The sequence below is a fragment of the Prionailurus viverrinus genome, chromosome X (genome assembly GCF_022837055.1).
Source record: "Prionailurus viverrinus isolate Anna chromosome X, UM_Priviv_1.0, whole genome shotgun sequence".
NCBI lineage: Eukaryota > Metazoa > Chordata > Mammalia > Carnivora > Felidae > Prionailurus > Prionailurus viverrinus.
This window is the reverse complement of record NC_062579.1, coordinates 719871-733352: the sequence shown is the minus strand read 5'-3', so window position 1 is coordinate 733352 and position 13482 is coordinate 719871.

The window sequence follows — 13482 nt, the reverse complement described above, 5'->3', positions numbered from 1 at the left end:
TCTTCCTCTCTCTCTGCCCCTCCCCTGCTTGAGCTCTGTCTCTCTCAAAAGTCAAAAAATAAGCCCTTTCATTATTCAAAGAGGTATGTTGTATGGAACTCTACGCAAGATTATTTGAACATCAGACGCACTGAGGTCTACATGAGGTGAACGTACTTCTTCAAGGAGTAGGCACAATGCAAAAGGTCCAGATTCTCTAGTCCCCTTTTCTTTACCTTCCGTCTGTTGGTAAGTAACCTGGCTCACACTTGTCTCCTATCACAGTCCCCAGTTACCCCAGCTGGAAATAATCTCTCCATCTTCTGAAAGCCTTGCATAGTATTTTTGTCCATTTGGTTATTTGGTAATTGTCCTTGATTTTTTTTTTTTAATCGGCATACAGTTGATGCAGTATCACGTTAGTCTGAGATGTACAACGTCGTGATTTGAGAAGTCTATGCGTCACACTATGCTCACCGCAAGGGTAGCTCTTACAATACCGTTGACCGTATTCCCTGTGCTGTGCCTTTCAACCCCATTAATTGTCCTTGATTGTTCACAGTGGTGGTCGGTGCTTCAGCATGTGATGAGTCAGGGGCCACACACATTCCGTCCATAGCAGGCAGATAGGATATGAATACAGTGCTTAAGAAGTCAAAATGAGCTAGGTCTATGCTGCACAAACTCGACTGATTGGCCTCTTGCCTCTCCTAATCTCACGCGATCAAACTCCGTATACTCAAAGAGATTTTGATATTTGCGTGACCTCTTTTCTCCTGGTAGTAACCCCAGCTGTTTTCACTGGTGGCAGAATCTGTGACCTAAGTCATGCATAGGATTTCCTAGGGCCTCAGTACCTTGAATATGCTAATTACCCCCGAATATGGGAATGAATTGAATGAATTCTTCTTTAGAAACTGTTTGACCTACTCATTTGTTTTCTTTCTTTTTAGTGACACACTTTTCATGTGGGCAAGTGAAGGTTCTTACCTGGTCAAACTAGTACTTGTAGCTAACAGTTAAGTTATTAATGTAGGTATTCAAGAACTAGGTATTGTGTCCAATACATCTTAAAAAATTTTTTCTTCTGGGTTCCCGGGTGGCTCAGTCGGTTAAACGTCCTACCTCCGCTCAGGTCATGATCTTGCAGTTCATGAGTTTGAGCCCCACATCAGGTTCTCTGCTGTCAGCACAGAGCCCGTTTCAGATCTACGGTCCCCCTCACTCTGTCCCTCCTCTGTTCCCGCTTGCACTGTCTCAAAAATAAATGCTTAAACTTGATCCTTTAAAACTAGTTCTGCCTTTTTTGCCAACTGTCCAAATCTTCTGTTTCGGCCAGTCTGGTTCCTTCTCACATGGTAGTGGAATGTCTCTTGGCATCTCCTCAAAGCCAGAGAGCCTCATCCCATGGGCATAGGTGGGTTTTGGAGGCATCTGTGAACGTGACCTACCATATTTGCTTTTTACTTGTTTCAATTTCCTTCTTTTCATTTAATAACCTGATAAAGAGAGAAGTAGATCAAATGTTGTTATGAAGGAAATGTTCCCTCCAAACCAGTTCCAGTACGGTGAGGGATAGGTATTCTGTCTCGGTCAGCCAGGACAGAATGCTCTGTTTGAGTCACCGTTAGTCTGTCAGAGCCTGGGGCTGACGGACTTGTCAACCAGGTCCAGATCTTAGTCTGTGGGAAGCCTGAGGTTAAGTGAGCCTCAAGTGCCAGCATTGGTGACTCTATGAGGCCACTGAGAACTCGGGTGTCCCTCCTCCTTCCTCTGATACAATCTTTGTCATTACTCGGTCTTCAGCCCTATGGCAAGATTTCCGTGCAGTTCCAGGTGTGGTATCAGGATAGAGCGCAAGAGCCATAGAGAGTGGAGGCCAAGAGCCCATGTCTTCTTGTGCGTCCCTACCTGTCAGGAGGACTCTTCCCAAGAGCCTCACGGAAGACCTCCATCTTAATAGAAAGGGCAGATCACCTGCCTGTCCTGGGCCGGACACTAGTGAGATTAAGGGGATTGCCTCACTGTTGAATCAGATACTCCTCAACGAGCTGAGGAGAGCATCAACCTTTCCATGGCCATTGGGCAGCAGGGCGGTGGAGGGCGCTGATGATAAACATAGGAACAAAGTCACACACGTAATTGGAAGTATAAATTCATCCTGAGAGGCAACTGCCCTGTGTTCCAAGGCAAATGTCTGCAACGGTTTGTTTGGTTTTGCTTTTGTTGTTGATAGACTAAAGTTTGTGATGGTGCAAGATTATGAATGCCTACCTTTGTTTACATCAAATTGAGCAGAAGTTAGAAAGGGTCAGGAAGAAAAAAGCATGATAAAGCTTATGCATTCTTTGAATTCTGTTTTCCTCCACGAGAAAGATGGAATTCAAAAACAATGGTGCTTTTCACACAGTAACGTCCTCCTCAGAGGAAGAATGGAAATAACAAAGCAGAAATAACACCCGATGACTTCCCATCCTGAAAATGCATTGGACGTTGTAATTATCTCATAAAAGACACAGACTCAAGATTTGAAAAGTGTTCACACACAGGATCCTTGGTGATGCAGAGCTTGTCAAAAACAGTCCATTTGATTTCAGGGTAAATAAAAGAAGGCATTATGAATTCAAGTGAAGAGTCTCAGGGCATTCCTGGTTTCTCCAATCCAAACCTACCAGTGTTTGAAATGTGTTTGAAACTTGGACTTTGGAATCCATTTGCATCATAGGGCTAGGAAGAAGAAGCTTGTTCCACACACCAACTGAACAAAATATCTTAGGTTATTACAGGGGAGTGATCTCTTCCAGTAGATTTTAGTGATATTTTTAAATCTGTCACAACTTACAGGGCCACTCTGAATTAATCACCAGGGCACACATAAATCTGGTTTTCAAAAACTTCCCCCACCCCTGGTAGATTTCTTTCTTTCTTTCTTTCTTTCTTTCTTTCTTTTCTTCTTTTTTTATACATTTTGTTTATTTGAGAGCGAGTGAGCAAGAGAGAGAGAGCAAATCCCAAGCAGGCTTGCAGCATAAGCACAGAGTCCAATGTGGGACTGGGACCCACACAGTATGAGATCATGACCTGAATCTAAATCAACAGTCTGATGCCCAACTGACTGAGCCACCCAGGCGCCCCTCCCCTCGTAAATATCTTTGATTTCACCCACCCAGGGACAAAGACCCTCCTTCTGGCAAAATAGTGATTTAAAGTACCATGATTCAATAGTGAATTAAATTACCAGAACTTGGAAGGAGAGCTTCTTTGGAAGTTTTAATGGAATGGGCGAGAGTTCCATTTTTGTTCCTGTTTTATGTACATGTTAAATTCCCTCCAGAAACCCCTGCTTTCTCGACACCTCCTCAGTCAATTCTTCCAATTTCTTCAATTCCCATCTGGCCTCCATGTACAATGGATTTATGACCTGTCCTGTAATTGTGGTCCCCTGTCTGTGGAGGTGTCTTGTCTTGTTCTAGGAAGCCTCAGTAAGGAAGGGCCTGTTTCTTTTCCTGGAATCTAAGAAGCTTGATTGTGTGACACCCCACTATTCCATGGTTCTCTGAGAGGAAACCTTGCCAATTCAACCACTGGCATGTTTTCTTATCACTTACTTTATACTCATTGATACAGCTTTTTAAAAAATGGATTATGCCACTGTTACATATACACAAAATGGAAAATAGATACAAAATGAAGAAAGGGGTCCATAAAACTCTGTATGCTTTTTACATGTTGCTGTTGGCATCCTCCAACATGGGTAGAAATCACCTGTGTCGCTAGCATATTGCTAACATACAATCCTCTGTTTTGCGTTCAGAATTTACGTGGAAACGGACAAACTGAAACATCCAAATCTTCCACATGCAGCTGGAATTCTCACAAGTGGATACACTTGTATATGCATCACCTTGAGGAAAAAGTTGACCATCACCAGCAGATTCTCCCAACCATGACTTTTTTTTTTTTTTTTAACGTTTTTATTTATTTTTGGGACAGAGAGAGACAGAGCATGAACGGGGGAGGGGCAGAGAGAGAGGGAGACACAGAATCGGAAACAGGCTCCAGGCTCCGAGCCATCAGCCCAGAGCCCGACGCGGGGCTCGAACTCACGGACCGCGAGATCGTGACCTGGCTGAAGTCGGACGCTTAACCGACTGCGCCACCCAGGCGCCCCTCCCAACCATGACTTTGTACCCCACAGATGACTTTAGGGTCCTTTTAATGTTTATAAAATAGGGGCACTTGGCTGGCTTAGTCGGTAGAGCACCTGACTCTTGATCTCAGGGTTGTGCGTTAGAGCCCCATCTTGGGTGTAGAGATTACTCAAAAATAAAATATCAAAAAAATGTATAAAAATAGAATTCTAGAATATTGATTCTTTTGCCTCTGGCATCTTGTGTTTACCGTTACATTTGGGAGATTCAATAGTGCTGTTATATGGAGTGGTGGTCCATTCACTTTTATTGCTGTGTGGTGTTCTATTGTATAAAAATACTATCATCTGTTGATCACTGCTGGGCATTTGGTGTTTTCCAGTTTGGGCTCTTCTAAACCATGCTGGTGAGCACAGTTTTGCCTAGATACCTCAAAGTGAAATTGGTGGGTTTGAGTGCCTGAGTATGTTTAACTATAATACACAGTGATGTATGCTTTTCAAAGAGCTGGCATGAATTTATACTCCTACCCACAGCATGGGCATTCTCCTAATGTTCTATATCTGGGCTATTTAATATGGTAGCCACCAGTCACCTGTGGTCCCTTAAATTTAATGACTGTTAAATAAAGGCAAATATTTCATTCCTTGGGTCTAGTGTGGTCAAATTTCAAGGATTCAGTGGCGTTATGGCAGCTAGTGGCTACCATATTGGACAGCACGGAGTAGAACCTTTTCATGAGCACAAATCGTTCCGTTGGAAAACATCATTTTGTATCCTTACCATCCTGTATTGTTACTCTCTCTAAATATATATCCAGATGACTGTGAGTGAGATCACTTTGTGTTGTTAACTTGCCTTTACTTGGTTGCTAATATGTTTGGAAAACTTGTCATATTTCCTAGCCATTTAGACATTTTTTTCCTAAAGTGCCCATTAAAGTCCCTGGCTTCTATTTTTAAGATGGTTATCTGTCTTTCTATACATATATTTTTCCCTGATGGAGTTGAAACAGTCCATTATATTTTCTCCTCTATCAAGCTTTTGTGTGCATGTTGCAAATATCACCTCCCACATGTGGTTTTTCCTTTTACTCACTGAACAGTGACCAGTGTTGAACAGAGGTGGTTTGTTAATAAGGCAGCAAATTTTATAATCTTCCAGGTTCATGTTTTTTGTGCACTGTTTATAAAAGCTTTGCCTACCTCAAGGACGTGGGTGTTTGTTTCTTGAGATGGATACATTAATGGCTATTGTACAAAAAAGAATGCTATTCCATGCGAATTAGAAAGGTAGATAAAGTTGGAGCTCTGCCAAAAAGACGTCTGCTAACAGGTCACTTTAATAGAATCCATAAGGTTCTAGAAAGAATATAACAGTACAAATATTTTATTTCTATTCTAAACCTAAGTTTAACATGAATACCCATAGCATCTGTTAAAGTGTAGATGTCCTCCTATACTATACCTCTGCGTTTTTTCAAGTTTGTTTGTTTATTTATTTCTAAACCCAATCTGGGGCTCAAACTCATGACCCCAAGATTACTGAAGGGGCCAGACACCCCTATACCTCTGCATTTTTTTACAATCAAAATTACTGACCTTTGTTTGTAAGTCAATTCTAATCTCTTTGAAATTATTGATGGGTACAAGAGACCAAAATATTTATCAGGATATATTCTGATGCTGTGTTTTAATATCCACAAGGCAAGCTAGACATTTGGTAAAATATCAACGTTAGCACACTGGCCACTAGATAACTACATCCTACCTCAAACTAAATGAATACATCCTCACATAAATTTCAGATCAATGAAATATGTATTTCAACAGGAAAAGTTATATACAACGTAGACAAATATTGGTAGAACTTTGGGTCGTAGAAAGACTTTGTAAGCTTAATTCTAAATACAGAAATCAGGAAGGAAGGTACCTATTGGTACCTGTCTGGACCTGTCCAGTTCTGCCACTGACCTCTCCTTCCTCCCACGGATGGACACCAGTCATCCTTCATAGAGTAGCTCAAATATCATCCCTTGCCTACCTACACCCCCTTAATAGATTGGATCTCCCTGGGAACCACTGAGCTTATAACCTCCAATACACCTTCATAATGCTAGCCAAAATTGATAGCTGTGTATTTACTTCTGTGGCCTTTTAAAATTAATATCTTTCTTTCCTCAAATACATTAAGGCCCCCAGGAGAGACCAGGTATATTTTACTCACCATTAATACCCAAACATTATTGTCTCTTTCCTATAGATGGAACTCAAAAATATTTTTATTTTTTAAATTTTACAGACAGTGCAATGGAGGGGGGGGAGCAGCAGCAAGAGGGGAAGAGAGAGGGGGGAGAATCTCAAGCAGGATCTATGCTCAGTGCAGAGCCAAACACGGGATTTGATCCCATGACCCTGGGGTCATGACCTGAGCTGAAATCAAAAGTTTGATGCTCAACTGACTGAGTGCCCCCGGGCACCTCTCAAAAATATTTTTAAATGATAAAAATACTTACAGATTTTACTATACAAATAAAAATTTTTCTTATAAAAAGGAAATGTACATGAAAAATATGTAGAAAATAGTTTTAACACCTATGGCCTCTATATCAAGTATAATACAAAAGCTCTTCAAATTGATAGGAAAAAAAGTAAAATCATGACAAAGATTGAGACTATTTAGAAAAGCTTTCAGAGCCCATAAACATGAAAGAAAAGTTTAAATTCATTTAAACAAAAATGGCTTATATTTAAATACTGCCTGGAGTTTTCCTTGATGTTGGTGAAAATAATAGAAAATATGGGCACGGACATCTGGCAAAGAATACTCTGGGACACTTTGAATAAAGTTGTATAACCATTATATTTCCATTTGGAAATATAAGATGCCTTTTAAAATGTCTTACATTTGTCTCTGCAAGCATAGTTTTAGGAATTTAACCCAAAGAAAAATAGCACGATGGGGGAAATATATAATCCTGAGGAAATGTACAATACGAGAATAGTGGCACAAACATACTTGCCTATGACAGATATTGGTTAATTATGACATCCATGGAACAGAATACTCTAGCTGATTCTATATCAGGAATAATCAAACATATTCTGTAGGGACTGGAAAAGAACAGAATCATAAATAAGATTTGCAGTTCTTCTCTCTAGTGTGCTAGAAAAATGGCTGGAATTTTGTTTTTGAAAATTGGTTATTCAGAAATTTTCTAATTTTTCTCCAACAGTTAAGTCATACAATTAGGTCACAGTTAAGTCCGTCCCTTTATTATTCAGATTTGTTTCAAATATTTTGCCCAATATTTTTAAATGAAGTTAGAATATATAGTATAATATTTATACATGATACAAAATATATTTATTTATATTTATAACCTATAACTTATAGCATAATATAACATTGTACATTATATAATATACATTATTATAACATTTATAGACTATGCATTATATATAACATACAATGTATATTATGTTATATAGTATATAATAGGTGATTATGTAAGATATTATATAACATAGTAACATTTTTATAATATAATTACATATCTCTAGTATCTGTATCTATGGTATGATATAGGTACATATAATAGAAATACAGTTTATATACATCTTGAAAGACAGAAACAAAATAGAATATGAAAATCTTGCTTTGAGATGTAGGGTTATGGAGAATCAGTTTTAACATTTTTTTTTTAATTTGATTAATGGTAGGCATTGAAAAGTATAAATTGTTACATTTCTACCCTTTTTGTTTACTGGTACAGAGGAATAAACAGAAATAACAGTCATTCAAATCGTAGAAATAACTGTATTTCCAGTTAATTTTCCCAGTGACTTGAATGAATCTCATAATGAGGTAATACATGTGAAATGGTTTTGGGAATTGTAAACAATAGGAAAAACGTGAGTGTTTATTTAGAATGATCTTGTCCTGGCAAATCCATTCATGCTGTTCCCCACAATCCACTTTACTAGAAATCATTCCAAATAACTTCTAGAAATTGAAACACTTCTTCTACTGCGTTAGGAGAAAATAGAAGTAGGGAAATTATTTCCCTAAGCACACATGCCGAGTGCCAGAACTGATTAATAGTGGAGCCCAGAACCAGCAAAATGAGCCGTCTTGTGGGATGAGAGAATCAGCAAGCTTACCAGTATTAAGCATTTGATTAAATGAAATACTTTGAGACCACTGAGCAAACCACAACTTTCTTCTCAATACCTGTCTTTTTAATGTGTTCTAAAATACTTTTGTTTTTCATGAATGCCAGGGAAGTCTAGTGTAGACTGTAGAATATGAAGTCACAGAGTGAATTTATTGAAATTCAGAATTGATTTTTTTTTTTTTTTTTTGTAACTTGAATCTACTTGTCAGTAAAATGAAACCCTTGAAAACACAATGAATTATGTCGTGGAAATTTTTAGGTAAAAATAATTTATCAGCGGCCATAACTAGGATACATTCCCTACCCCCTTCATTTTTCTACAGACCTCTAAAAAGTCCTAAAGACCTGTTGGGTCTGCAGCAAACTTAACTCACAAAAATATATGGGTATGGCCACGAATAGACACTCCCCTCCCTTCCCCCATGAATTGATATCTCGAGCAATCAAAATGTTATTCATAATGAACACCTTAAAAAGAACTTACTACTTTTAATTCAGCTATGCTGTGTGGTGTTTTCTTTAACAAAATGTTTAAATTTTTATTTATTTTTTTGAGCGAGCATGCAAGGGCATGGGAGAGGGGCAGAGGGAGATAGAATCCCAAGGAGGCCCCATGCCCAGTGTGGAGCGTGATGCAGGGCTCAATCCCACAACCCTGGGATCATGAGGGGAGCTGAAATCGAGAATCAGACACTTGGGGTGCCCGGTCATGATCTTACGGTTCGTGAGTTCGAGTCCTGTGTCAGACTCCGTGCTGACAGCTCAGAGCCTGGAGCCTGCTTTGGATTCTGTGTGTGTGTCTCTCTCTCTGTCTCTCTGTCTCTCTCTCTGTCTCTCTGTCTCTCTCTCTGCCTCTCCCCCAGTTGCACTCTTTCTCTCTCTGTCTCCAAAACAAAAATAAAACATTAAAAAAAAAAAAGAGACAGAGACAGAGTCACTCACCTGGAGCAATCAAGGCGCCCTCACCCATGTTTGCTTAATAGAGGAAAATCTAGGTGTACATGGAGACTTCTCCAGAATACCCCATCATCTTGTCAGATCATCCCTTGGTTTATGGGTTAGCTGGCCCCCATGATCCACAAATTGAAGTCTATGTAGAAGAATTGCATGGGAAACATGCCTGATAGTCCTTTATGTTTTTTGATTCCCCAATAGCCTGAGGTGTCTTACCATGTCATGTTAAAACTGCTGCATCGTAAGAGATGCCCCAGCCAAATACAAATACTTTACTCCTCCCATGTGCCCAGTGGCAGCCTGTGCTTCTGCTAAATCAATTTGCGGTAACACAAAAGACAACTTCCTATTAAGACTAGAGCCTTGAACAAGGAAATTGGACCCCGTTTCTCTCCTCTGAGTTACATACTCATAAGTAAGGCTGCTTTCCAAGGAGAAGGCATGAAACCATGCAAGTAGAAAGGACAATAATAACTACTTTCCAGTTGAGCGATTATAAAGATCAAAAGCCTCTCAAAATCTTCAAAAACTCATCCAGTAAAAACATCTAAGAAATCCAGTAGTTCTAGGTTGCTTACATAGTCCTGTTTCCCAACAAATTTTCCATCCCTAAGTCTAACAATAGACAGTTTGGCCCAGATAGACATGGGGTGGTCTGAGGACGGAATAACATGGGGAAAGAGAAACCTCTCTTCTGCTCGTGACACTAAGAAGGGGCTTCACTCTATGACCTCCCGTATTTTTTGGTTTCACTTTCTACTGACTCACCCTTTTCCCCATTGATCACTGTGTTTCCCATTTTCCTAATGGTTTGGGGCATTCTTCTCCATGTCTTCTTCCTTTTAGTTGATTGGTGACCATGAGGAGTTCTTCACCTTGGAATGCTCAGCTGCTGGGGCTAGAGCCGGACAAAACATGCTAAAACAGAACCCAGTGAGTACAGGACCAAAAGTAGAACACTACAGCCACGGTTTAAGTGCATGACGCAGAGCTGGCCTATCAAAGTGTGGAAGACAGAACGTGTGAACGATGGAACCAGGATGCCCACGTGTACAGTGTAGTGAACAGCATAGTGTGGTGGATTTGGGGGACATGGGAATAGTTTGGAAAGGGCTAGAACATATACTGAGTATTGGGCGCTGTGAAAGTTATGTGGAAGTCACCATGGAGTCACCAGAGACCATGAGTGATCCCAGGAAGATGCACTTGAGATAATTTTACTCATCTGGTCACAATGGCAGAAGCTTTCCAGTCCTTTGTAGCCGCCATATTTTTTTTTTTTTTTTTTTTTTTTTTTGGTCACTAGGTGATTCCTTTCTCTTAGTGTGCTCTTCCTCTCTTTTACCATCTGCCTTTGGATCTTGCCTCCAAAGACCCCTTCTCCGTGAAACTTCCAAGGCTGTCCCTTCTCCCATTCCCCCTACCCCCACCAAACACATCATACCTACTTTCTGGGCTCTATTTCAGTTTATCCTTAAGACTTTTATGTACACTCTGTTGTACATATGTTTTTCTTTTTTCTTTTCCTTTCTGGTCTATCTCCCTCAACGACGTAAGTGAGCTAGGATCTATGCACAGTGGATGTGCTGCCCTGACGTTCGAGCTCAACCTGGTAAACAGTGCGTGTAGCGTCTGCTTTCTCAGACTTGATGAAACGGTTCTGCATAGGTTTTGTAACATGGATCACTCTTGTTTTCCATTTTAAAAAGGAATAGTTTGGGGGCGCCTGGGTAGCTCAGTCAGTTAAGCATCCGACTTGGGGTCAGGTCATGATCTTGTGGCTCACGAGTTCAAGCCCTGCATTGGGCTCTGTGCTGACAGCTCAGAGCCTGGAGCCTGCTTCGGATTCTGTGTCTCCCTCTCTCTCTGACCCTTCCCCATTCGTGTTCTCTCTCTCTCTCTCTCTCTCTCTCTCTCTCATAAATAAATGTTAAAAATTTAAAATAGTAGTTTCACTACAAAATCTTTTTGAAAATAAAAGAGTAAAAAGGATAAATTTAGTCTCTTTGATATACTTGCTTCCCAAAGATGAACACTGTCCATTTTTTGGCAAATGTGCAAATTATTTAATACAGTGCCCATTGTACATGAATTAGGTGATATACACATTTTATGAAATGTTTACAAATTTAGGATCTTGTATATATAATTGTGCATTCTGCTTTAAAAATGCTGTATTTTTGAAAATTTACAATGTGATATATATTTTTATCTGAATTTTAATGGCTGAATGTTACCAGAAAATCTATTCAACTATCTTAATTTTGTTGAGGATCTACGCTTTTTTGTGATTTTTAAAAAACTATTAATAACCTTGTAGCGAACATCCTTGTGCATTCATCTTTATGTAAATCTCATTTCTTTAGGATAAATTCCAAATAATGGAGGTGTGGTAGGTTTTAAATTGTACTGTTATTTCCCCCTTAATCTATGCAAGACTCAACGCAGCCCTACTAATAACATGCTATTTCATTTTCTCCATATTTTTAGATATGCCTGAGGAATTGAGAGAAAAACTAGTCATTTTCTTTAGAGTATTTCCTTTCATTTTAAAAACTCAAATTCAACATTTATTGAGCTTTCCAAACACTGTAGTGTTTTTATCTGCACTTTTTAAGCATCATTTATGAGTAGACAAGATTTCCAGCTTAAATAATTAGGCATGAGGATGAAATATTTAGAACTCCTCTTGGAAATAAGCATTTATATTTTCATCCATAATGATCAGTATTCACCTTAATTGCTTAATTTTCTAACAAAAAACAATAGTGCTTACATGATGGTTAGGTAACTCAAATTCATCTTAATTACCTTATTCTAGACTATAATAGTGTCAGTTGTTAGGACCTTACATAGAAAAGCCTGTGTCTCTAAGGTGACTCTCTCCTTCCAAATTGGACATCAAGACCCCCTCATCCCCCCCTCCAAGTATATAATGTCCGGCTATATTTATTCAATATCTGATACCCTTAGAGCTCTGTGCTAAATGCCAAGCATGCTTAATGCTAACATACATCCTAAATATTCATGAAAAACATGTGAGAAATATAAATGAAGTCCATTCAGTAGAACAAACTATGTAAGGAAATGATTTGGAAATTACATACATCAGATCTCAAATGAGAAAGGACAGTTCCTTGGAAATGAGTCTGCATTGCCCTGAAGAAGTGATGAGAACATTGAATGGAGTTGGCATTCCTCAAATACACATTTGCTTATTTAACTTCAAGGAGGAATCAATCTGTTTCAAATGAAGAAAGAGATTTTGTGCCCAGAATGGCAAATGGGCTTATAAGGCTAATTCTGCAGGAAACAAGGGATTTGGAATTTGTGGAGAAGATGCCATTCAAATGAAGATCATAAGCTCTAAGAAGGTGGTGTGGCCAGGCTCCTTTATGCATCCATACCTATTCAGGACCATCCCTGCAACAGTTCAGCATCTGTAAATATTTATAGTATAAATATTTGAATCACTTTAAAATGATCCCTCGGGGCAAAAAGTCAAGGCTTCACAGAATGTCTTCTAAGGTGAATAATTTAAGTAAATATCCAGTATTCTTGTTAAATATCGTCGAGACTTTTTTTTTTCAATCTCTTAAAGAGTAAATGGACAGAAAGCTCATGTTCAATGAATGCAAGACATGGTGATCATTCCCAACCACGAACTCCACCAAAGTCCACCCATGAAGAGAGAAATACAGTTTATCCTCCACCAGAATAAACAGGGTCAGATCTGCAAAGGTATATCCAATCATTAGAAAGAAATGCAGATGGGCAGGTGTAAATCCTTCCTCTTCACAAAGCCTGTCTATAAAGACTATATTGCTTGCTCCTGAATCCTGTTTTCAAGGTTGACCTCTACCTATAAATGTTCCTCCACCTCCTCCCAGGGCACAGGTGCTTTGGGCCGGCTCAGGATACCATTGTGGCGACAAGAATAGAACGAGAAAAGCATTTGAACTTGTGGTTAATGCTGTCCATTTGCATTGCTTTTTCTAGGACTTTGATTCCTAACTCTGTGGACGTTGTTCAACAATGTCAAGAATGGAGTCCTCTCAAGATTATGACGATATACACAGAGAAACCAGGGGATAAGGGGTTTTGCTATCATCTCTTCTGTCTCCCTGAACTCTTGAACCTGAGGAAAGACCTGTTCTGTGGGGCAAAGAATAACAGACAAGAGGGAGTTTCAAGTAACAAAGTGAATCAAAGCTACAGACA